Source organism: Crinia signifera, chromosome 4 (assembly GCF_055691185.1).
Source record: "Crinia signifera chromosome 4, ASM5569118v1, whole genome shotgun sequence".
NCBI lineage: Eukaryota > Metazoa > Chordata > Amphibia > Anura > Myobatrachidae > Crinia > Crinia signifera.
Genome location: NC_139220.1, coordinates 214,808,927 through 214,835,176, shown reverse-complemented (window position 1 = coordinate 214,835,176; position 26,250 = coordinate 214,808,927). Strand labels below are relative to the sequence as shown.

At 38.9% G+C, this 26,250-nt stretch overlaps 1 long non-coding RNA gene across 2 annotated transcripts; it reads right to left on the bottom strand.

Moving 5' to 3' along the window:
• Positions 1–200: 200 nt before the first annotated feature.
• LOC146074978 (uncharacterized) lies at positions 201–26,250 on the bottom strand. 2 transcript variants are annotated; one of them, XR_014473488.1, is made up of 4 exons: positions 26,102–26,250; positions 24,494–24,535; positions 3,427–3,530; positions 201–1,780 (listed from the first exon to the last, which is right to left on the bottom strand). It is a non-coding gene; the product is annotated as an uncharacterized LOC146074978 (long non-coding RNA). The 2 variants fall into 2 exon arrangements; XR_014473487.1 differs by lacking the exon at positions 24,494–24,535.

Sequence of the window (26,250 nt, the reverse complement as noted above, 5' to 3'; positions counted from 1 at the left end):
ATAAAGTGGAAGGAGATAACGCACCAGCCAATCAACTCCCAACTGTCATATTTTAAACACAGCTGATTGGCTGGTGCGTTATCTCCTTCCACTTTATCTCCAGTTTATCTCTTCGCCAGGCTTAATACATCTGCCCCATTCTTTCTCTTTCTCCACAAACCTCTGCCTCACTCAGATGTCCAGTGCTAGCACACCCTCTTGCTTATAACAAGTTGTACTCAAAGAATATATATGAGGGGCCTTTTTCTTGTACAAAACCTTACCTCCTGTGCGATTAATAAACCAATTCCCCTTTCCCCTTCTTTTGCTACATTCACACCTGTCATGTCAGGCAGGGTAAAAATGGTCAATGGTTCCCACACATAAGCGCTGACACAATGCTAACTAACTACACTAACTGCGTAACGCTGACTTACTACGCTAACTTTGCACTGAATACGCGCTGACTATGCTGGCTGCAGGAACACAACGCTGATGCTGACAGGGACGCTGACTATGTGGACTACGCTGACTACGCTGGCTGCAATGCTGACAGGGACACTACGCTGACTACGTAACTGCCGCAGCGAAACTACAGAAGTACCAAGGGTAATACCTGAGTGCAAGAATTAAATAAAGGTATGTTGATGAAATTGCAGGCTAACGAACACATTGCATATTCCTAATTATGTCTGTTTACAGCAGCAGGATAGAGCTGGTGCAAGTGCACCCTGATAATAAGTGTATAGGTAGGGATTGTCTGGCCACAGAGATGCTCACAGCTCAGCATACAAGATGAATATAAGCATTTACTTGGGCATGCAAAGCAGCGACAATTAGGGCTGGCAGGTTCAACTATGCATCTTCCCCTCTATCTTTCTTAGCAGAGATCTCATTTTAATGTAGATGGTTTTGGAAAATACTTACAAAGCACTTATTTATCCGCTGAAATAGTGACTTATTTTTTTTTTTTAAATGAACTTTCCAGTTCTATTCCATGATCATAAAAGTTTCCTCTCAAGAAGTCTAAGCCACAATCTCTACTTTAGGCAAGTGATTAAATCCTGCCTATCTGTGTGATATCTTTCAGAAAAATAACACAAAGGAGGGGATAGCTGCGGGGGAAATCCTTTCTAAAGTCAGATCTAAAGAACATATTCCCAGAATTAAATATTAAAGAAGTTAAATATATCCTTCTGCTCAAGCACCGAGGTTTGGTAAGACTTTCAATAGGATTAACGTTAACATTATGTTGAGCAGATGTCAACGATCTATGCAATGGGAAGTATTTTACATTTCAATAATATTTTTATTCAGGTTACAATTTGAGCACCAATACAAAATGTATACACACACACACACACACACACACACACACACACACATATATACCTACACCCTCACAGACACAATAGACAGACACCCAGACATGTAATAAATTGTTCTATGTGAACATTTAAATAAATTACCCACCAATTCTTGTGATATAAAATGGTCTGGCATGTAAGAAGAGATGGATGTGTGGATATTTTAACATTCTAAGTGGGTGCCTTCATATTTTAACATGGAAAAAAACCCTCTATATTGTTGTCTCTAAGTCTTTCATGTCCAGACTTTTTACAAATGACCTCTTTCCTGTAGAAAGTGCTTGTTTTTTTGTTGAATGCAAAGATCATTCATTGGAAAGGGATCAATGGTGCTCTTAGACACAAGGAATTAGCCATCCTTTGGTTCACTGGAGGTTAGTTATAATCACATGACATCTTTTTGCCAGCTTTGTGGGTGGTAAGGCAATGGTGAACTGAGGAAAGAGGAATAAAAAAGACAAGTTGAAAGGAATGAATGGAGTTCTATTAACCTTTTCAAGAGCCAATAATAAACTGTTGGTATACTTAAACCATGTATATGATTAGCAGAATAAATAGTATAATACAAGCATTCTAACACTAACAACAAATATGTGCAACACTCCTTGCTTTTCAAGTAACAAAAAAGACAGGACACTACATACTGTATCTACAATAAAGCTCTCTACTGATAAATATTGTACATTTAATATAAAGTTTAGATTTTAAGGGGTAAATTATTAAAGATTCTAGCAACCAATCAAATGCTGTCTATAATGTCTCTATTGCATCCTAGAAAATTATAGAATCTGATTGGTTGCTAGGAGTAACATCACCTCTTTTTAATTTTAGAAGTTTTAGTAAGTGTACCCCCTATTTCACTACGTAGGATAAATAGGTGAAATACTGCAGGATGTCCTCTGTGACTGGTACCATTTAACAGTAGTGGGCGAATGTATTTTATTTTATGTGATGTAGAAATGATGTGTGTTAGAGTTTATACAGACGAATTCAGCAAAAGTTTTAGCAGAGTTAAAAAGTGTTGCAGCCTCTTATTAAACCAAACCCTATAGCCCATTCTGGGTGGCACTGCATAGAAGTTGATTCCGTTCTGACAATGTTGTTTAGCTATCATTTGCTATTTTAAATGAATTGGAGCAAACCCCCTTTATACAACATTTGTTTTCTATTATGGAGAGGTGCAGCAGTTGAGGGCAGACATGTGAAAGTGGCTGTTTGATTCTCTTTTTCATCCCCCTGACCCTGCCTTTGTCCCCTCTCACCCTGGGAATGTCACGCCTCAGTACTTCACTTTGAGATGCTCTAGAAAGTGGCTTTGTTATTCCATTTTTTTAGACACACACAAAATTGTTCTCATTCCCCCTGCTGTAAAAGATACTTCAAATTGGGACTCAGTTCACAAGTGCAATGCAATTTGGCTAAGCTCAGCCTTTGTTCTGTTTGTACAAATGACCAAACAGAGTACACATTATACAGTTGATCTACTGCTGCCGTAACACTGAAGTGAGAGGCTGGGAGAGAGCTAATCCCTCCAGTACCAAGGTGGCATTTTCTGTATTGGTACTATTTCCAACAGGGAAAATGTGGAAATTCGTATTTGATGGTTTTCACAAGGACTTAGCATCCCACTGGTCATAATACAATATCAATTGGACCTTTTATATTTTGCTGTTATTTAGTTTAATTATCTGTTATATAAAACAGAAGTATGGAATACACTAACCAAATAGTGTACAGTAACTATATTAAAATATATAGAATTATGTAAATAACAATTTATGTATCGAAAAACTGAAGTTTAGTAAATACAAGGTATTATGTAGAGTTATATAAAATACAGTGTTTACTACAATTTTTTTTAGAATGTAGGGATTATTCTGAGTGTTCATAGGTACAATAATATATACTGTATACAACATACTGCATGCATCATTTACTACTGTATGTGCCCTTATAAAGTAAAAGAATTTCCCTAGTATATAATGAAGAATGTCCTATTAATTGCCCTATAGTTTAGTTGAATTAAGGCTGCAACTTAGGATGTATTATGTTTATAAACTGTTAAAAAGCTATGATTCACCACATCAAAGCTTGTACTGAAGGGTTTTAGAATGCAAGAAGCAGGAGATACTGGGCCACTTCTGAGTTTGATGCTGCAGAGTCTGTCTTCTGTCGGTATTGCTTCTGCAAATAACATACATCACATGCCATACCTTGGTTTATATACATGTTCTTGCAAGTTCAAGGACTGAGGCTAACATTTTACCATCTTAGGATGCTAAGTTTCTGCTTGGTGCATCTTTAGAAGAAATCCTCACGTGTACCATACAATCTTTCTACAGCTCTGTACTAGGTGCAGGTTCTACTTCAGAGTATGGCCTCCAGCCTAACAACCACTTCAGCAGCATGCCTGTAACACTCCCATAGCCTGTCCTTAAGATAACCATTTGCCAGTCTGTGTCCAGGAACTCACAAAACATTTCCAATATATTTCTGATACCATGAATTTCAATTGCACCTGCACCTCTGTGCCTACACACTTTTTATTGACTTAGACAAATTTTCATGATGACCAGTTGGCTCGAAGCATTGAAAGGCTGGTAATGTATATGAGCAAATGATAATCAACCATTTGCTCCCAAACACTGGAAAACTGTGTGTAGACAAGTTTTTTAAACTGGTTTGATTGAAATATTCTGTGAATATTAGCACAGCTAGTGATAATTCAAGTCCATTGTATTTTAATATCTCTTGCTAGTGACTTCCTTAACCTATATTTTTTATACACAGAACTGTGGAAAGACCTCATAATGTATATCTGATACTATGTTAGTAGAGTAGTAGAGGAGGCAAGCTACACATTGCAAACAGCAGATTGAATGAGAGAGAGGAGTCAAGAGTGATAAAGGATGAAGCTGTCAGGTAGTTGGTGAGACAGTCGTATGCCTAAATGCTCAAGATGTTTGGGGAAAACAGGAGAAGAGTGACGGGGCAGTAGCTATTGGATGAGGAAGGTAAAGGTTGGGTTTTTAAGAATAGGTGAGATAAGAATGTGTTTGAATGGTAAGGGAGAGATGATAATGGATAGAAATAGGTTGAAAAGGTGAGTAAGGTAGGAGCAAGCAGTTCAGCAAGAAAGGATTCAGTGGGCAGGGTGAGATGGGAGAGGGTAAGATGAAGAAGTTGACTTCCTTGTCTGTGGTAAGGCTGAATGAACATCTAGTGGGATAAATGGAGGTAGAAGATAGTGGGGGTGGCGGGGCTGCCGACGGTAGAAAGGAGAACATTTCTTTTGGGGTTTTCTCAATTTTGGTGCAGAAGAAGGATGCAAAGTCAGTGTTAATGAGGCAGGATGGGAGTGGAGAAAGGTGGTGGGGGTGAAGAAGAGTGCTGAAAGGCTATTCAGTGAATACGGGCATACGAAATGGAATTCATAAAGACATCATGGCTACTAGCGTTATGTTATCTTACCTCTGCTTTTGTGGTGCAATCTTGTAGCTGAATGAACCATTTCATAATGACACACATGTTGTGTATTGTAAATATTGCTGGTTTGCATGGCGTCAGTGGCATGGTAAAAGTTCTAGGTATGTTTGTTTTATTGTTTTCTATGTGGAACACAATACAATAGACTACAACGAGATATTTCATCACAAAACAGAATTATGTTTCACACAATGATGCTAAAGTCACATGAATATGTGATCAACCCACATTTGTATAGAATATCTATAGCATTAAGTACTTCATGTATGTCTGTGTATGTATTTTATATATGTGCATTACATCGTTTTATATTCAGTTAGACTGGCTATTTTGTGGGTACAGTATCTATGAGAATTTGCAGTTTTACATTTTTAGTAAGCGATTGTAACAGTGACAAGTCAAGTGCTGTACATGAGAGTTAAAGCAATGCTATTGGGTAAGAACTACTGACTGCTGCAGACAGTGGGGGTTATTCAGAGCTGATCACTGTTGTGCAAATATGTACGGTGATCGATAATAAAACAACTGCGCATGCCACAGATCACAACGTGTATGCACGAGCCAAAACAGCAACAAAAACCTGCAATTTTTTTATTTGCAGTCCCCTTACAACTGACTGACAGGAAGCCTGCATTTGTGGGTGGTAACCTGAAGTCTTCTGGCAGTGTCAGTTTCCAGAACACCTGGGTGCCCAAAGAGGCAAAATGAGGGTTGGGCCTCGAAGCTACACCACTCCCTACAAAGCCACGCACAATCCAGAAAAGCCTTGCCCCCATTTATGCAGCACACAGCGGGTGCCACTGAGGTTACTGATGCTGCTGATGGAATGGCAGTATTAATGTTTACATGTCACAGTGCTATGCATGTGCATTAGAAATATACATTCGAATTAATAAGTGGATGTTGCAGGTTGCCAATTTTCTGCAGTTTTGACACCAAAATCAGTAATACCAAATGCAAAACACAACAAAAATTAGTATTTTGCTGATGTTACCACTCAGTTGTAAATTTATGAAGCAGTGATAATGGGGAAGAAGTGATAAAGTGCCTGGTACTTTATCACCAGCCAATCAGCTCCTGACTGTTAAGTTACAGGCTGGTTTTAAAAAGGAACAATTAGGAAATGATTGACCGGTGATAAAGTACCAGGCACTTTATCACTTCTTCTAAATTATCACTGCTTCATACATCTACAACACAGTTTGTTATGCCCCTCATTGTATATAATTCAATATAATGACTTAACATGACAAACCGTATATTTATAAAAAATGTATATACTAAATTATATTTTGAATAATGACTGTATTTGTTGTAGAGCAAATATAATACAATGTGAACCAAAAGCTTTCTGTACCTCTTATAATTTACCTGGTTACTAGAGATTGTTAAAAGAGGGTTATGTTTATTTGATTGCTTGATTAGCTATCAATGAGTGGACTTGAATAATAAATAAATGATGTGTAATGTGGGATATAGAAGGATAAATAGTGTATAAGAGACATTAAAGGCCCATACACACTGGGCGGCTTTCATGTGAAAGTTTTCTTGTCTGAGCGGCTTTCAGCATGTGGATGGCTTCCCATAGCACTGCAGATGGAAAGCCATCCGCCCCCAGCTGACAGCTCCGGGCAGGAGGAAAGCCGCTCAGTGTGTATGCACTGAGCGGCTTTCTTCCCAGCGATGACAATGGTCATCGCTGTCCATACACACTTTACACAGATTTAATATACAAATTTTAAAATGAGAGAAAGTGGTTATTGGACATACAGTATACAGTATGTGTGTTATGCTGTCCATACATTATAGCGATTTCAGAGACAAATACACAATATCAATGGCTCTTGCGAAGCATTGTTTGCTTTTTTGTGCACATTGTGAGGTATTTTGGTACGATTACGATACGATGCTCAGGCCCGTGGGTCATGAGATGAATTCTATGATATTACTTGTTGCACATATGATCTTTTGGGATTGGGTGCAGATTGATCGATCGTGAGATGATTCATAGTACTGGGCAGCTAGATCGAACTTTACATCATTAGCACAATGGGTGGGATTCTCTAATAACCCTGGCCGCACATCGCCGGAATTCGCATTGTTAATAATCGCATATGCAGTAACATATGCGATTAACGCAAAGGCGATGGCCGGCGATGTGCAGCGGGTCCCCCCTCCCTCTCTGAACCCTTACCCGGCTCTGAGGGCTCCGCTTCCTCCTACCTGCACCCAGAAGCGGTGCAGGGAGGAGGTGGTCACTGATCCGGGCAGCACAGCAGGAGGCTGCCCAAATACAGGTGAGTGGGGGCGGCGCGGATCGGCTGGTGGCGCGCAAGGCCCCCGATGGTGGGGCTTTGCTAGTTATGAAAATGCAGTAAAAACACCAAAAACTGGGTTTTTCCTGCATTTTTTGTTTCTGTGTAAAAATGCACCGAACCGTGAGTCCGGGACTGCCGGGGAGTTCAAGGGAATTGTGAAATGCTGGTCATTCTAATATATGGCGAGCATTAATTATTGGATTTAGGGGGTACTTCAGACCTAATCGCACAGCTGCAAATTCGCAAAGCAAGCGATTATTGATAGACTGCGTATGCATACGGATCATATCGCATATGCGCAAGGGAGTCCTGTGATAAAATCCTGATTCTTTTTTTAATCACTGGCTGTTCTCAAGTTAATTGACAGAAAGCCGGCGTTTGTGGGTTGTACTTGGTGTAGGGCTAAATGCAGTCATGCCCAGGTGTTTGAGGGGAAGTCGTGGGACATCAGCTATAACCAGCGGCATAGCTTTGTTTGGGGCGCCCCCCCGCCGTTAATGGGGGTGCGCCCCCCCCCCCCTGCCCGCCCGCCTGTCGTTCTGGCCGGCCCCCCGTGCCCCCTCCCCCCATTGCCACGTGCTTACCTGTCCGCGTGTCCCAGCTCACCTCCTGGCTTCAATAAATTCTATGCACAGGGACCACGATAAAATGGCCGCCCCCATACCGCAGACAGTTTCAGAGAACAGTCTGCTTTATGAGGCGGTCATTTTATCGTAATCCGTTTCCATAGCATTGATTGAAGCCAGGAGGGGAGCCGGGACACGCGGACAGGTAAGCATGCGGGGGATGGGGGGCGGGGGGATTACTATAGCACCTGCATTGCTATAGTTACGCCACTGGCTACGGCCCCAATCCGAACTCTTCTATTGCAGCTGGTGAGTAAGTCCTGGGCGATACAAAGAATTTACACACTGGAAAAATCTTTTGATGGTGAGCGACTTGCAAATAGATTTGCAACTATTCGCCAATTCAGCTAATTTTTGCAAGCCATGCTAAGCAATTCACAGGCTAGAACGGGGCATGATTTCACTCTGGCTGGGTGGTGTATACCTGATCCCAAATATACTGCAATTTATAAAAATATCCACTAAGTTATAAAGTTATAGTGTATACATATTACACGTGACACTGCGTCTCGTGGGTAGAACAGTGGGATAGTGTCCAACTAGCGGGACTGTCCCAATGTAAACGGGACAGTTGGTAGGTATGTCACCATCTGATTCACACTACTAAGTGAGGACTTAGCTATACTGCACTTATAATTTTGATGAGTCACATTTGTACATCTGTGTGAAAATGAGTCTGAATCTGTATTCAAAGTGATACAATGCAGCGGACATGACTTTTCATGCCAAGTTCCGTTGTGCTTCATGTGTGACTGTAAGTCGCAGGCCAGCATCTCTAGTGCAGATTAAACAGTATTTTGCACATCTACAATGTGAATAATAGGAAAAAAAGTTTAGAAAATAGCTCTAGGTCTATCTCACTCTGAGGCTTGGTGCCTGCAGATACACCTGTATGATTCATATAAATAATATTACTGGACACGTACAGTATGACTCTGCAGGTGTAAATAGTAAATGTATAAATATAAACTAATAAAACAGCATAAGAATATTGATATATAAAATATAAATGATTCCATTTTTCGACAAGTGTTACTGAGCAAGGCTTATATACAATAGTATGTGTTAATAAAACATAATCAGTTAATCAGTAAAGACTGATTTCTAAGGTATTGCATAGACAAATGGAAGCGATTGTGCAATACTGTACACAGGAAATTCAAATGAAGCATGAGGATTCGGTTGGAGATGCCTGCTGAATGAATCGGTTATCAAAGTGCTGCGTCGGAAGATCGTTGGTCGGATTGGTCACAACACTAGGTCAACTGAAGTTTAATCAGATTGATCATTGCATCTGGTCAGCCGGGACCAGAGGTATCACGGATGTGGTGGCATCTAGTGTTGTCATTCCACCCCTCCTCACGCCGGAGACACTTCCATCCGAAAAGGGGATGTGGCCAAATGGAAAGCAGTCTGAGCTTGAGGGGACCCCATTTTTTGGGCTGGGTCCAGGTAGTCTGCATCTGGTGCGCCACTTCCCCATTATGTAAAATGAACCTTATCACGCTCCCCCTCCCCCCCACCCCCAAACACTGCAGCATGACAGCCATGCTGCAGCTAAGGAGGGACTGCAGCAGGACTGCACAAATCCTTAAACATCAGATTTGTAAGTAAACCATCAAGTTTGGGTACAAATCAAAGTCAAGTCCAAAATGCTTAAAAAGAAAATTAGAATATAGGGTTGCTGTTAATAATGTTAATGGATATAATGGACAATTGGGTATAAATAGTATTTTGTATTTTATTGATATGAAATAGTTTTACTTTTTGTTTGTTTTAGAAGAGTGGGGTTTATGTGCATGCTGAAGCTTTCTGTGAGATGTCTGAAAAGCAGATTATTGTATGTTGGCAACAAAATTGGCATTGAAAGTGCATGCAGCTTTTTTTGAAAAATAATATAGACTTGTTACTTGCTGTATTAGCTCTGCAAAAGTCATTAATACTTGTAAGTATACTGTAGGTGTTACTTGTAATGCAAACATTGTTGCTAATCCAATGTTTAGAGATAGTGCTCTAAGATGCTTTTTTATTATGCTCAGCTTGATATTTGTTGGCTGAAATTCTGGCTGATTAGAAATTCTCACCTGGGTATATTCAAATCAGTGAGGTGTCGGAAGGGCCACATTAATACTATGTTCATACTGATAATCAGGCTTTACCCGGCATTTGAATGCTGGGTCATGTTGCCTGGTGCAGTTCTGACCACTGTTCACATTGCCATGCAAATGATTGGTTCAAGCATTTCCTCCCGGTAATTTGCTTTTCAACACGGGTCTTGTTCTAGTGTGAAAGTGTCAACACGGGCCGATATTCCGGGGCCTGTGTACAACCTCAATTGGGGCCCCCCTCTCTCACTGAATGTTCCTGCAGTCGGCTCCTGGCAAGCACTTGAAGTATACTGCACATGTGCCAATCTTTGGTAAAATAACACAAATTTCATTTTACTGGTGATTTCTTTAGTACGTATGTGCAGATCACCAGAAGCATGGAACCTTTTACATATTTCCTGTGTTATCTAGACCTCAGTAAACATGGCACTATATATGTTCCCAGTAATCCTGCAGTGCCGATGGAGATGTATGTAGCTTGAATGGGTTCAGGTTATGCTGTGTGGGGTGCAGGGTCCTGTGTCCACACATCCTGCATCTGCTCATGTTATAGATATGCCCATGGGTACAGAGCCTGTTCCATATATTTATTAATATCTACATCTTCATCATCATCAGGGGGGAAGGGGGAGTGTAATCTGGTTTAAGTTTCTAAGAAAGAAGACTTTGTGGGAGATTCTGTAAGCTAAAAATGCGGTAAAAACCCCGTTGTCAGGGTTTTACCGCATTTTGGGATGCTGTAAGCATCCCCCACCGGGTTACCGCGGCGGGGGGCATCGCCAGAAAAATCTGGCGATGCCCCATAGCAAGCCACCGCAAACCTCCGCCGCCCCGTACTGACCCACCGCCGCCCCGCACGGACCCCCGCCGCCCCGCATCGACCCCCCCCCCCTCACCTGTGTCCGGGCAGCACAGAGCTGTGCTGCCCGGACCTGTGACCATGGGACCCGCTGACTCTATCGCAAAGGACAGCTCTTAACGCAAGAGCTGTCCTTTGCCATAATTATTGCATATGTTACTGCATATGCAATAATTATGCAGGCGATGTGCGGCAGAGCTGGAGAGCGGATGTTAGAGCATCCCCCCATTTAATGCCATTCCATATGTTGGTTAAGTTGGTTAAGTTCCATTCATAGCACTTTTTGGGGATGGGGCAGGTCTTCCACATCTGGGCCCATGGGCACTCAGGGTTCCACTGCTGTGTAGGATCATTGACTCTCAATGTTATTGCATTATGAACATAACATAGCATATGAACATATAGAGTATGAACATAACAACTATCAAATAGCATATGAACATACTAGCATATAGCATATGAAAATACAAGCATATAGCATATGAACATACTAGCATATAGCATATATAATAGTGCTAGCATTTAGCATATGAACATAACAACTATCTTTGCAAGTTATGACATCTGACCATGCCTGGCATTGGATAACCTTCTTCTCATGCAATTGCTGGTGAATGAGGTGATGTGTTATCATGAGGTCTCATCCCAGGCACAAATAAGGGGAAAATTGACTAAGAATACGATATTTTCTTATTTGTATTCTCAATACGAATGCATACGGCTGTTTCAGCCGTATGCAAATTCGTGTTCTGGAGGGTAATTTACAAAGCAGCCAGCCAATAGCGATATTCGGGGGATACCGGACACCGGACCCCCGGACCAGGAAACCGGACCCCCGGACCAGGACTGACGGCTACCTATGGGATCAAGATAGGTAAGTATCAGTATGTGTGGGCTGTGAATGAAATAAAGTTGGTACTTGTTTCTTATCACGGCCACAATCGCGGGCATCGTGTGCCTTAACTTTAAGGCACACGATGCCTGCGATGCCCGCGATTTCCTTTGAAAAAACCAGTACTCGGGTACATCGCGTCGGTCGTGTGCCTTAAGAAGGGACACGACGCGACCGACGCGATGCCCATGTTTTACCCATAGGCTTCAATGTTAAAATATTTTAACATTGAAGCCTATGCACGCCCGACGCGATGCCCCCGATTTCTCCATAGGCTTCAATGTTAAAATATTTAACATTGAAGCCTATGCGATGGACCCGATTTGTCCATCCGAATGTTAAATTATTTTAACATTGAAACTGAGTCCATTTGACATAGTAAAAAATGGGAAAAGGCCGAATAAGGGCCATTTCTCATTGGCTATGGCCCCGTCATGTGTGTAAAAAATAATGGCCCCCCAGTGTGGCCGCCACCCCCATGATTAACGCAAACCCGAAGCGTGGCGAGCGCAGCGAGCCCGCGAGGGGCGGCGGTGCGCGTCCTCCGACCTTTTCATTCCCCTACTATCCACGACGGCGTGGAGTTGAGAATAGATTAGTGTGGCGAGCGCAGCGAGCCACCGAGCCCGAAGTGTGGCGAGCGGACGCTGATACCTGTGAAGCCCGCGAGGGGATGCAGGGATCTGTGAAGGTATCAGCGTCCGCTCGCCGCGCTTCGGGCTCGGTGGCTCGCTGCGCTCGCCACACTAATCTATTCTCAACTCCACGCCTATGTGGATAGTAGGGGAATGAAAAGGTCGGAGGATGCGCACCGCCGCCCCTCGCGGGCTCGCTGCGCTCGCCACGCTTCGGGTTCGCGTCAATCGTGGGGGTGGCGGCCGCAATGGGGGGCCATTATTTTTTACACGCATGACGGGGCCATACCCAATGAGAAATGGCCCATATTGGCCCTTTTACCATTTTTTACTATGTTAAATGGACTCAGTTTCAATGTTAAAAAAATTTAACATTGAAGCCTATGGACACGATGGACCCGATTTCTCCATAGGCTTCAATGTTAAAATAATTTAACATTGAAGCCTATGGACACGATGTACCCGATTTCTCCATAGGCTTCAATGTTAAAATAATTTAACATTGAAGCCTATGGAGAAATCGGGTCCATCGCGTCGGTCGCGTCGTGTGCGTTTTGGTATGCACCGGACGCGACCGACACGATTTTTTCCGACACGACCACCACGATAGAAATCGTGGTGGCCGTGCTAGGAAACAAGTACCATAAAGTTTTCTTTAAAATGGATGTCAGTGTGTTTATTTAACTATTTTTAATACTGTGGAACTACAAGTGTCAACAGGCCCTTTAATGCCCCGCATGCTGGGACTTGTGGTTTTCCAAGTCCCAGCATGTGGGGGAGGCTTGCTGGAATTCATAGTTTCACAGTATTAGACAATAGTTTATTCTATTATTTTACACTGAATCAGCCCGTTGACCACAGCCCAGGGTCACCGGGGACAGCACCATGCTTCAGCCTGGCCAGGTAAGTCCTAGAGGTGGGGACCCCTTTATTGGGGGGGTCCCCACTCCCCCAGAACCCCTGGCCAGACTGACTGGTCGGTAGGGTTAATGCTTTGGCCGCGGGGCCTTATATAATAAGTGTCCCCCTGCTGTGGCATTACCCAGCTGGCTGGTTGGGCCTGGTTCTTAAAATACGGGGGACCCCTACTCATTTTGTCCCCCGTATTTTGGGAAACTGCCCTGGAAACCAGCCTGGGGCTGGTTTTAAAATCGGGGAACCCCTACTTGCTGAAAACCTAGTTTCCAGATTTTTTATTACCAGCTCTTTCAGCCTGGTGCTGGTTAAGGCCGTGGAGTGGGGGGGGGGGGGGAGCCCACGCCGGGTTTTTTATTTATTTATTTTTCTATTGTTTTTACACTGAAGCCTGCACGGATCTGACTGATCCGTGCAGGCTTCTGCCAAATACGACAGGAAAATAAAGTGTATTTTCCTGGCATATTTGGCAGGCAATTTGCGGTAATTTTACGCTAATTAGCAGCCGTATTTTCAATATGGACGTTTTGTAAATTAAGAATCACCATTCTTTTAAATGGTGATTCCTGTTGTATTCTATCGATGGTGTATTCATTCGTATTTGTAAATACAAATACGAATGTCCCATCAATACGAAAAATCTTATTTTTGGCAATAGTAAATGCTAAAAAATATGAATATGCCAAAAAAAATCGTATTTTACTAAGATTTTTTTTTTCTATGAGTAACTGCTTGGCCTGTTAGTGATGACATAGACTGATTTCACAATGTGAAAGGACTCTACCTGTTTTACAGAGCACTTGTCTTCTGTACTTTACATATCTTGCTTCCTTTCTATATAGTATTTTTAAATGCCACAACTGCAACTGCATAAGTTTTACTTATTTGTACCATAGCTTAATAATGGGACAAGTGGGGGGGGGGGGAGGACAGGAACTAGATCAGATTTTACACCTGGGCCCACCACTCGCTATTTCCACTATTGGTCCAGTTAACAAATCTTGATAACTGGCAACAATGAGTCTTTGTGCACACTTGGCCTAATTCATGTTTGTACACAAAAACAATTGCAGTTTTCTTGACTATGGAGCAGCTAAAGTTAGCTAGGGAAGCTGCTTCCCAGGAATGAAAAGAAATGAAAAAAGTCATTAGGAATTGACTACTTAGATAGGTTGAACTCGATGAACTAACAACTTTTTTCAGCCTTAATTACTATGTTATTATTGGGGCTAATGATTGCTCTATGGATAGCAGACTTAACACAACAGTAGCAACCATGTTTTTGTATGTAAAGCTCACAGCTATTGACAGATACATGCCCCATAACATGCTTGCATTTTTCTAACTACTCTGAATAAACACTCCGTTAACACCTTCAAAGGGACACTTCCTGTCAATCACTGGTCCAAGCAATCCCATTTGCTTATTGCAATCACAACACATGTACAGTCTGTTGATAATCATCCCGGTGCGTGATAATCGGCCACTGTATACAAACATGAATTTGGTTCACACTGTGTACTTGCCCAGGGCTGAAACTTGGATTTTTGTCACCCATGGCAAGGCAGTTAGGTAAGATATGTGCTCATCAGTAACAGCTTATGGGCCAGATGCACTAAGCTTCAAAAAGTGATAAAAAGTAGAGTGATAAACAGTCAACCAATCAGCTCCTGACTGACAGTTTTAAAACACAGCCTGTGCCATGGCAGGTAGGAGCTGATTGGCTGGATGTTTATCACTCTCCATTTTATCACTTTTGAAGCTCAGTGCAGCTGGTCCTATGTGTGGCAGCCATTTTTAACATTCTGGTCGGCCAACTGTTATCCACCATATGAGATGGCATTAGCAAACCATGTGTTGTTTAAGCTATTGCAACAACTTTATACTACATAATACCAAACATAGAATGAATAAGATTTACAGTTAATAAATAAAATAAAGGGAATGATGTGAACGTAAAGGACTGAAGAATATGTGTGTGTGTGTTTTGTGTGTGTATGTGTGTATTTGTGTGTATATTTGTCCATAAATTCCTACACAAATCTGTTTGCCTCCAATAGATTGTGAGTAAATATAAGGTTTATGGGAGAAAATGTTAAATAAACAATCAGTCTATGCTGTGCAGCAAGACAGCTTTGTACCAAATACAGTACTGCACAGTTGGCATGACATATCTTTCATTAATTCACACTGCACAATCACAGAACACCGGACACATGTACTTCACCAGGGAATGGGATCATTCGTCAGACTGCATTGAGGTCTACAGTCATTAGGTCGACCCCACTAGGTCGACTGGAAGGAAGGTCGACCTGACTTAAGGTCGACATGGGCCAAGGTCGACATGACTTAAGGTCGAATTTGCATAAAGGTCGACATGAGGAAGGTCGACTGTTCATAAGGTCGACATGGGTTTTTCACTGTTTTTTTATCCGAATGTCGACACAGTCGACATGGACACAGTTGGCAATGAGAATCGGACCCTCGCATCGCTCGCTTCGCTCGCGATGCTTCGGACACGGTGCCTCGCTGCGCTCGGCACACTATTTTATTCTCCCACCACGCCCTAGTGGATGGTAGGGCATGAAATACCGCCTGTCGGCACATGTCGACTCAAAAAACAGTGAAAAACCCATGTCGACCTTATGACCAGTCGACCTTCCTCATGTCGACCTTTATGCAAATTCGACCTTAAGTCATGTCGACCTTGGCCCATGTCGACCTTAAGTTAGGTCGACCTTCCTGCCAGTCGACCTAGTGGGGTCGACCTAATGACTGTAGACCTAAGTTCATTCTAATAGATGACCGCATCCCCTTCACCAGGCACATGTACTTGGGCAAAAAAGGATGAGACTTGGGCATTCTAAATTACGGCAAGTATAGAAAGGACAAGCTTGTGTTATTGAAGACATATATGCACCTGGAAATACCGTCTTTTTTGCAAATGATGAGTTGCAAGTGTATAAATGATGAATGATGAAGGTACATACATGACTATTGATAAAATAATGTATCTTGAGTTTGACATATTAGCAAAAATAATGGCCGAGGCAGCTGAGGGCCCCATGTAATTGACAGGTATGCTGTACAGAACTTGGGCTGTCATTATGCTACTTACTGTATAATTGCTGAGTCATTGAACATACTACAAGCATGCATTCTAGCAAATAAAAACTTAGGAGACCATTTATCAATGAGTTTAAGCTATTTAAAACTCATTGCATGTGATAAATTGTTCTTCAGCCAATCAGCTTGCAACTATCATTAGTCAAACTTATGATAGTTGGGAGATGATTGGCTGGAGCACCAGTTATTATAAACAATGAGTTTTAAATAGCTAAAACTCATTGATAAATGGTGCACTGAATTCCAATCTATGCATGAACTGCAACATGGGAGTAAAATAAATGAAATAAGTACAACTGAGAGATACAAATAAACATTTGTTTCTGCTTGCTAATTAGCTAGTACTGTAATTGGCCTTTTGGGGGTTTATTTACAAAGTTGTGAGTTCTTCTGAAGATGGGATGTTGCTATGGCAAGCCAATCAGATTCTAGTTATTATCTTCAATAAGGTGTTAAATAAATAAGAAGTAGATTCTGATTGGTTGCCTGTAGCAACATCCCATTTTCAGTAGAACTCCTATCTGAGTAAATAAACCCCTTTATCACTTGGGGAGAGAATGAGAAGAACCAAGTATAGACAGCAGGAGGCAATGAAGAGCCTCCCATTTTTTCCTCTAGCTCTTTTATGGCCTATTCTAGGTTTTACAAGCATATTTATTTTATTTGCTTTTCATTTTTTACAAAGCATATTATAACTATACTTTTGATATGGTTTAATTAGCAACATAATTTTACATTTCTTCTTTGCCACATGACAAATATAAATATATATATATATATATATACACACTAGAGAGCGCTGTTTCTCGCCCCCTTCTTTTCCATATATATATATATATATATATATTCCATATTCCATATATATATATATATATATATATATATATATATATATCTCCATACTTACCGAAAATTAGTTATTTGCAGTTTGTTTACGTTAGGGACAATATATTTACACTATTTCTTTGCAAGTCAAAATGACAGAGCAACATAACAGTAATGACAGCACCGGTACTATGTGCAGCAGAATGGAGCAGCACTTGAATTGTTCCGTCAGGCACCTCTAGTGGCCATCAACTGCAAAACTTGAATTCCCCCACATTGACAGGGATATGGTCATTAGGTCTACAGCAACTAGGTCGACAAGAATTGGGTCGACACCACAAGGTCAACATGGGTTTCAGTCGACATGGGTCAAGGTCGACAGGTCATTAGGCTGACACAAGCATTAGGTCGACGTGGGCAAGGTCGACAGTCAAAAGGTCGGCATGGGGTTTTTCACTGTTTTTCGAGCCGACATGTGCCGACAGGTGGTATTTCATGCCCTACCATCCACTAGGGCGTGGTGGGAGAATAAAATAGTGTGTCCGAAGCACACTATTGCGAGGGGATGCGGTGCACTTCAAACTGTGTCCATGTTGACTGTGTTGAAAAAACTGTGAAAAACCCCCATGTCGACCTTTTGACTGTAGACCATGCCCATGTTGACCCAATGCTTGTTGACCTAGTTGTTGTAGACCTAACAACCCACACCATAGACATGAGGAGCAGTGTTAGCCTTTTATTATATAAGATTTGCTGCAGATTGTTAATATAAAATGAATTGCATGATATTTAAATTTCTTTTACTGTATTTGCACTATATAACATAGTGTAATTAGTAGTCTTGCAGAGCAGCATGGCAGACGCCTTAGTGTATTTTACAGTATGTGGATGAGGACATTCATGTTTGAGCTGTATAAATCCATTTGTACACAGAACAATGCTGTTAGAAATGCTGGTTTATAATAGAAGTAGAGCATTTCTCTCTTTTTAGCTCATTTATTTATACCGCCAGGCTCAGACGCTGCAATTATACATATGCACAACATTAAACTGCATTACTGTTATTATGTCACCCAGTGTATAGCACTGTATGTCCTTTCTAAAATTTGTTGTAGTCTGTGTTTTAATCTGATAGTACCAGGTTGAGTATCCTTTATCGGAAATGCTCGGGACCACAAGCATTTTGGATAAGGGATTTTTTCACATTTTTGGATTTTTTTTTCATACTTACCTGGTCCCCCGTCATCGTCCATGGTGTCCCCCAGCATCTGGCCTCTGGGATGCTCTTCAGCTGCATCTCCAGTCCCAGGGGTGCATTGTTCGAGTTCGTGGGTGCGCTGGTGACATCACTGGCATGCGCTCATTCACGCTCTGCACCCCTGGGACCAGAGATGTCGCTGAAGAGGATCCCGGAGGCTGCCGTGGATATCCAGGGACGAGGTTTTCGGAATATTTCGGTTTTTGGAATACACATATAAGGGAGATCCGACCTGTATAAACAGAGATTTTTGTAAGGAGAGCAGCTGTCTTGCCTACTGATTGGGAAAAACAGGTCTCATTTTATTTTTCCCGCCATCTTATACAATATATAAAACTTATATAAACTATAGATAGACTGGTAAATGTTAGTGCTGTTCATGAAGGAAACTGTGCTTACATATCAAATTAATGATGTTGATACAGAACAAATCACCTAGTTTTCTTATAGTGAAATAAATCAACCAAATATTTGTTTCGCAGTTCCTATCTTGCAGCTCTAGTTTATCATTCCATGTTTCACGTTTTATCAACACTTCTACCTCACATTTTTGTTCACATGATAAAAATCTGAGATAATTTACCTATTTAAGTCCATGGAATCTGAGTACGTGAGTCACCAATCAGTCCTACGTAAGTGACACATACTGCATTAGCGCCTTCATAAATAAATGCATAACATTTTTTAAGTAATAGGACATTTCTATCATTTTCTTTAAGTATTAACAATTTCCATAACCTTAACTTTATCCTACGGCATAGCAGGCTGGACCTTGTAGTACCACAAAAGTCTACACAAATGCTTCATGCATTATTCAAGGTGCAATGTTGCATTATGTTTTCAGTCCTATAAATATACAGTACTAGCACATTTATTGTACTTGCGAGTATTTGAATAGACTCAACATATGAAAATCCATTAAATGCTGTTTTAGTGGAAAATAATTTGAAGAAAAGTATCTGTACAGTGATCCCAGAATAGTGTTAGGCTGACAGTAGAGGAACAGTGGAGGTGTCTATTTGTCATTGTACTATGATATTTGGGTACTTGTTTAGTTTCACGGCGCCAGCATGGCGCTAGCCACGAAATATGTCCAAAAAAGTAACTTAACTCCATGCCAACATGGATAGTTTATACCTCCACTATCCATGTTGGCATGGAGTTGATTCTAAATAGCATGGCGAGCGTAGCGAGCCACCGAGCCTGCAGCGTGGGCGAGCGAAGCGAGCCCCGCAAGGGGACTCAGACGCACGGTGCCATGCTGGCGCCGTGAAACTACACAAGTACCGATATTTGCTTTTCAATATGTGGCTTCTTAAACCATAATACAATAAAGGGTCTGTGAATGTCAGAGTATGTAAGCCTAAATCCACTTAATAGTCGATAGTGTGATACATGTTAAAATACACATAACTATAAACAATGACGGATTTATTTTTTTTGCAATGTAAAATATAATATTCATTTGGTTATCTTACCTGAAAATTTAATTCACCCATAGTATTAAAATTGAAATATAATTATATATATATATATATATATATATATATATATATATATATATATATATATATATATAGGTCTCTGATGAAGTAGGATTTCTTGTACCTATGGCCGGATGTCTTGACAAAGGTCTGCAAGACAGACCGAAACGTTGACTATGCCTGTTTACGTGTTTATTTCATTAAAGATGAGTAAGTAACTTTTACCAAAAAGGACTTTGTCAGCTGTGAATTGGTGAGTGCTCTCCTTCCTCCCTATACTATTGGACTTTATTGTTCCATGGATTGAAACACAATCGTGTTGGATAAAAACTTTATTTGTGTGCGGATAACTTGCTTCTATATATATATATATATACACAGAGAGAGATCCAAATCTGCCGGCACTCCAAACATGATAATCAGCAAGCCCCGGTGCCCAGAGTAAAGCAATACGCCAGATCCAAATAATAGCACTCGAGAGGCAGTTTTTTGATGAAAAAAAGGATGTGTATTAAATGCCAAGCTTTCGGGGTGTAACCCCCTTCGTCAGGACACAATCCTACAGCTGTAGGATTGTGTCCTGACGAAGGGGGTTACACCCCGAAAGCTTGGCATTTAATACACATCCTTTTTTTCATCAAAAAACTGCCTCTCGAGTGCTATTATTTGGATCTGGTATATATACAGAGAGAGAGAGAGAGAGAGAGAAAGAGGTAGAGAGTTATGTATAATGGTAGAACATATAATTAGCAATGTTGTGCTGTTCACAAAAAATTGCTATTATACATGATAAACAAATATGTCGTAGATAGAATTTAATCCAGAAACAAATAATACTTCATTATTATTATTTTTTCTAGGAATAATATTGTCATATGTGATAATAAAACTACTACGTCATCGCCCTGTTGCTTGTTTAATTCCAGAAATTTGCATTATGGAATAATGATAGGCCATTGACAGGACACAGAGATTGCACTTAGCAGAAAAGCCCCATTTAAATGAAAGATAAGTAGCTTCTCACAGCAATGTGGTATATTTGTTAAATAGTGTTCTGCAACAAAGGGTTTGAGCCATTGCTCTTAGTTCCCATAGGCAGCAAAATCACTTTGGTAAATTTAAAAACCTTCAACTACAACAAAAGAAAGCAGTCCCCAAACCCATTTCTATCAGATCTCTTTTCACTGCCAATAAGTAAATAGAGGGACCACAAGTAAGTTCATCAAATACAATCTAGGACTTAACTAGAAATGTGCAGGGGATACTTTCAAGTTGAGAAATCTGGTTTGGATCTGTGTATTGTTTGAAGCCTAGGAGACCTTAAAAAGCTGCTTAACATCTCCCTATCTCTATATTGTACATATTAAGATGGGTTTGAAAAGGAGGGTTAGTTTTCTTCCTAGAGGGGAGGTTTGGGGGCTGAAGTTAAAACATAGGTCCTGGGCTCAGAATGTGCTCACACCTGCATTGAAACCATACGGGATCAAAACCAATATTGTGTTAGCCACCTTTATCCCTCTCTGCCTCTGACATCTGAGCAGGCTGCATGCTACTGAAACGAATTGTGGATTTATTGAAGGGAAATTAGCATAAATTATTACCAAACCTGTAAACGTGTGGGGTCCTGCTTTTAGGGAAAACAGGAGCCTATTGCAGTCCTTTCATGCAGAAAGATGAGCTTTACACATCGTGATGGAAAGACTGAATAGCTGTGGTTGGAAGAAGATTCCCATTTGCTTTACACATTGATATAATTGACTTATGTGTATTTTATTCCATTTTCCCAACAACGGTTCGAACTTCTTATTTAAATGAGTCCCCTGAAAGTTCTCTTTTTTATTATTTGTTTTGCATTTCTTTTCAAGAGAAACAATCCCTTTTAAAAGACACCCAGTACACAGTATTTTACATCCTTTTCATTCCCATTATTAACAGCAACAAGCTGCAGTGAAAAGTTAGTCACAATACATACTCAATGTATTAGAATATTTCAAATAAGCATGGTGTACATATAAGTCACAATGGTAATGCTCACATACATTTTTAAAAATAAGAAATCCACAAACATCATTGAATATATACATTGATATTGTTATTTATCTCCTGTTACAGAAACATACTATCAAGCACATTTTAAACATGTATAAAAAAAAAATTACCTCTAGTTGGATTGTTGGTATGCTATAGAATAAATACCCATTGTTGTACTTTAGATTCAATATAAGCTATATTTCCCAGAATACTCTGTAACAATATTGTACTGGTAAGTTTAATTTATAAATTATTTTCTGTTGGTGGTATTTTTCATTTAGATGAAACAGTCAAATGCTTAATACACGCACAAAATATTGTTCTCTAAAAATGTACTTGTCCTAATTATACTAAATAAATGAATGTGTATGTTATATTTGCATAGGGCCTTTTTTATTACATTGCTTAATATGTTTTTATTTACTGCAGCGTAAATATACACAAACCCTTAGTGACATAAACACTAACTTTATGTTTTATTTTGTGTAAATATCCTATATACTAGGACTTAAACCATGCATATATATATATATATATATATATATATATATATATATATATATATATATATATGTAAGTAAGAGCTGTATTAGAGCATAGTCAATTAATTATCACCATAAATTATTCCAGTAAAAATTACAATGTAAATAAATTTAAATATTCAATTAAACTCTCTCTGATGAGAAGCAACTCTAATTCTGTTTAGAGTTAATTTATTTTAATCCTTGAGTCTTATCATGTCACTTTATTCATGCACATGATAGTCACTTATCATTTCTTTCTTATCCTTTTCTAGAACAGAGAGTTTAGCAGCACAATTCACAGAACTGCTTTGGCAACTTATTGGTTAATACTGAAAAAAAATGAAAATTATTATGAAACATACAGGTCAGGCTTTCTGTAAATGAATTCTTTTCTTTTACCTGAATTTAGAAGGTCATATTGTGTTAGTGCTCAAGTGCTTCTGTTAATATTGGGAAACGTGATTCTGCATTCCAAGTAACTAATTTGAATCGCAGCAGCTATTTCAATATTAATGAAATTGTTTAATCTCCTAAATTCATCGTGTTTAAGTAACGATTTGGTGATTTACTGACCAGCAAGGAAAACTGTCATTAATGTTTTGCTTGTCCCAACACATCTTTTGTTGAGCTACATCTAATTGTACAAAGCCCTCTGGGCTTAAGGATACCAAATTTGAAAGGTAATTTACACCAACCCATTACACTATTGGGAATTGCTAAAATGTTGCTATGAAAAAAATAGAAATATTGTAATAAGTGCAATGAATTGTTATGACAATCATTTAAATGCAAAAAAAATATATTTTAAGTCACTTTCTGAGATTAATGACTGTTAACAATGATCATATGATTCATTCAACTTTCAAATTTTTTTTCCAGTGACATGTATTTATTTGCTAAAACTGTTTAAAAACTTCATTACAAGTTGATCTAGTGCAATTGTAATCACCACAGCAAAATAATAATAACATAATTAAAAAATAATTCAACTATGACCTATTATTGTATTTAAAAAAAATAATCACAGTCTACCTTATAAATATGTTGAGTTCATAAAAGTAGCATTATATTTAAACTGATATATATATATATATATTTCTTTGTGTGTACATACTTACAAATTTGACATACGTTTAAAGGCCAAGAAAAATCTTAAATCAAAATATTGGTCTTGTAGGTTTTTCCTTACAATAATTTTTATTTTAATCACAGGGGAAAATAAGTTATTTTTGCATTAACTGGAAAAATTGACTAAACTTTGGTTCTTTCTTTTGTTTACTTAAACCATTAAGATGTGGTTAAAACTGTAACAGTATTTTTTCAGATGATCTTTTAATACACTGGATGATTTTTTTTTACACTAAATTTTCTTGTTAATATATATATATATATATATATATATATATATATATATATATATATATATATATAAATATATATATATCATTCTCATTGTTTCCCACCTATATTAAATAAAGGTTATGTTTTCAAAACTACTACAATAAAAGTTTAAGTTTTCTATAAAGAAATAATCATTTCTAAGAAGAGATATTATACAGTACTTAGGAAAGGAAAAAAAAAACCATCAAAGTTGTTATATGTATTTATTTATTGATTGATTCATTAGTGGCTAAATTTTGCATTTATATATATATATATACTTACATTATTTTATCTCTTAAACATTTTTCAGATTTTATTTTGAACCGGTAGGACAATACAATAAAATAAATAGATATGCCTTTTATGTTTTTCTTTTTAAATTCATTACCAAAAAGTGCTTCTAGTTTATTAGTAATATTGTTATTATTAAATTGTTATCATTAAAACTTTGTACAATTACAATTATATGCATACCAATTTTATTTATAAAATTACTGTTTTTGTTATTATGTTTATGCATTTTCATCCATTGATCATAATAATAATAATATATTTTCCTTGTGAGAAGAGGACAAAAAACACCTCCTTGAGAATTTCCTTAGAGCAAGTGACGACATACTGTACAGCAAGAACAGCAGGAAATTCGAAAGGCAGTTGATTAATATCATGATAATCACCTGCCCTATCCCTGTGAACCACCAGACTTTCAGAGTATCACGCTGCAAGGAGAGAAAGGGTTACGTGAGGCAAGCAGGGGAAAGAGATGAAGACAATAACTAATTCAACATGCCCCTCATATCCATATAGCATTTACAGTAAGGTTAGATCCTTAAATTCATGCCAATTTCTGTGCCATGGTGCATTGAACAATCTATGGTGTAAAAATCATATGTTGATAACATTGTATGATATGTAATACTGTATAAAAAGCACAAGCACCACTCATTGGAATACACATATGCAGTAATTAGTATGACTGTGATTGTGTAGTAGTGATGATGCATTTTAAAGCATTCACATCTGGCTGCTTAGCAGCTGTTAATGTATAGTCTGGGATGTTGTTATGAGGTTGAATAATTAGGGATTATTAGTAACATCCCTGGAGATTAAGAATGGGATTGCACTGAAATCTAACAAATTATTTTAGCATCACCAACAGCCCACCTCTGTTTCTGTATTACTCTATTGTTGTCTTTTTATGAGTGGTTTATTTGTGTTGCTTACAATATACATCCCACTTACCTGGCCATGAGCTTCTCTTCTAGGCACAGTTTTAAAACTCCCAGCTATAACCAGAAGAATTGTCCCTATAAATTGTTGAAAAGCCAGCTGGCAGTGACTGGGTTAAAAGTCAAACAGAATTTGACACTCAATTCAGAAGAACAATGTTCTACTAGTGTTTATTCTAAATAACTGTTAAAACAGTGAAAGTTAAGAAAGTTATTTGTTAATTTATGCAATATGAACACAAAACTGTTCATACAAAAGTGTCAATATTGAACACTGTATGTCTGTCTGTCTGTGTGTCTGTCTGTCTATCTATCTATCTATCTATCTATCTATCTATCTATCTATCTATCTATCTATCTATCTATCTATCTATCTATTGTAGCCATACAATATAGGCAAAGTTTTTCTCACATGAATATACCAAAACATGTGTTGATACTTTATCACAGCAATCTAGAAATATTGTACAAAGCTAAAACACTTCTGAGTAATGTCAAGTGTTCACAAATATTTATTTCTCCAGAATATACATTTTTATATTTACACTATACTCAATAAAAAAAATATTTATGGAGACATATTTAAAAAAGATACAATGACACTGCAGAGAATACATTTTGCTATCATATCAGAAAGATAACACATTTATGATACTAATACTGTAGCTATATTTACACATTTACATATAGATATGTCTTTATATATATATATATATATATATATATATATATATATATATATATATATATATATATATATATATATATATATACCTGCCTGATTATATCTATACCAACATAAGCATTGCCAGACTAAGAAAGTAAAACTCACTGAATTAGGTTGGCCACGGGAACAAGTGCCCTCCCTTTTTGTTAAAAAGTAAAAGCGTTGCCTTAAGTTAGTTAACAATACAAATCAGATAACAATATAGAACAAACAGAATACTACAGCCAAGCAATTTCCATGTCAAACATCCCACTGCTCAGTAGCTCCATTTGTAAGTGTGAATTGCAGACTAAGCTCCCTGCAATGCACACAGGAAGGTTGGTGCATACCTTCACACACACTGTTACTGGGTGCCATCACACTTCAATTCCGGTTGCTGAGCCTTTTCACCCCTTGCCTTGTCTTCAAATGGAAATGATTTCTATTGGCCCAAGGTGTCCATGTAAATAGGTGTAAATGAAACCAGATTATGCCTTTC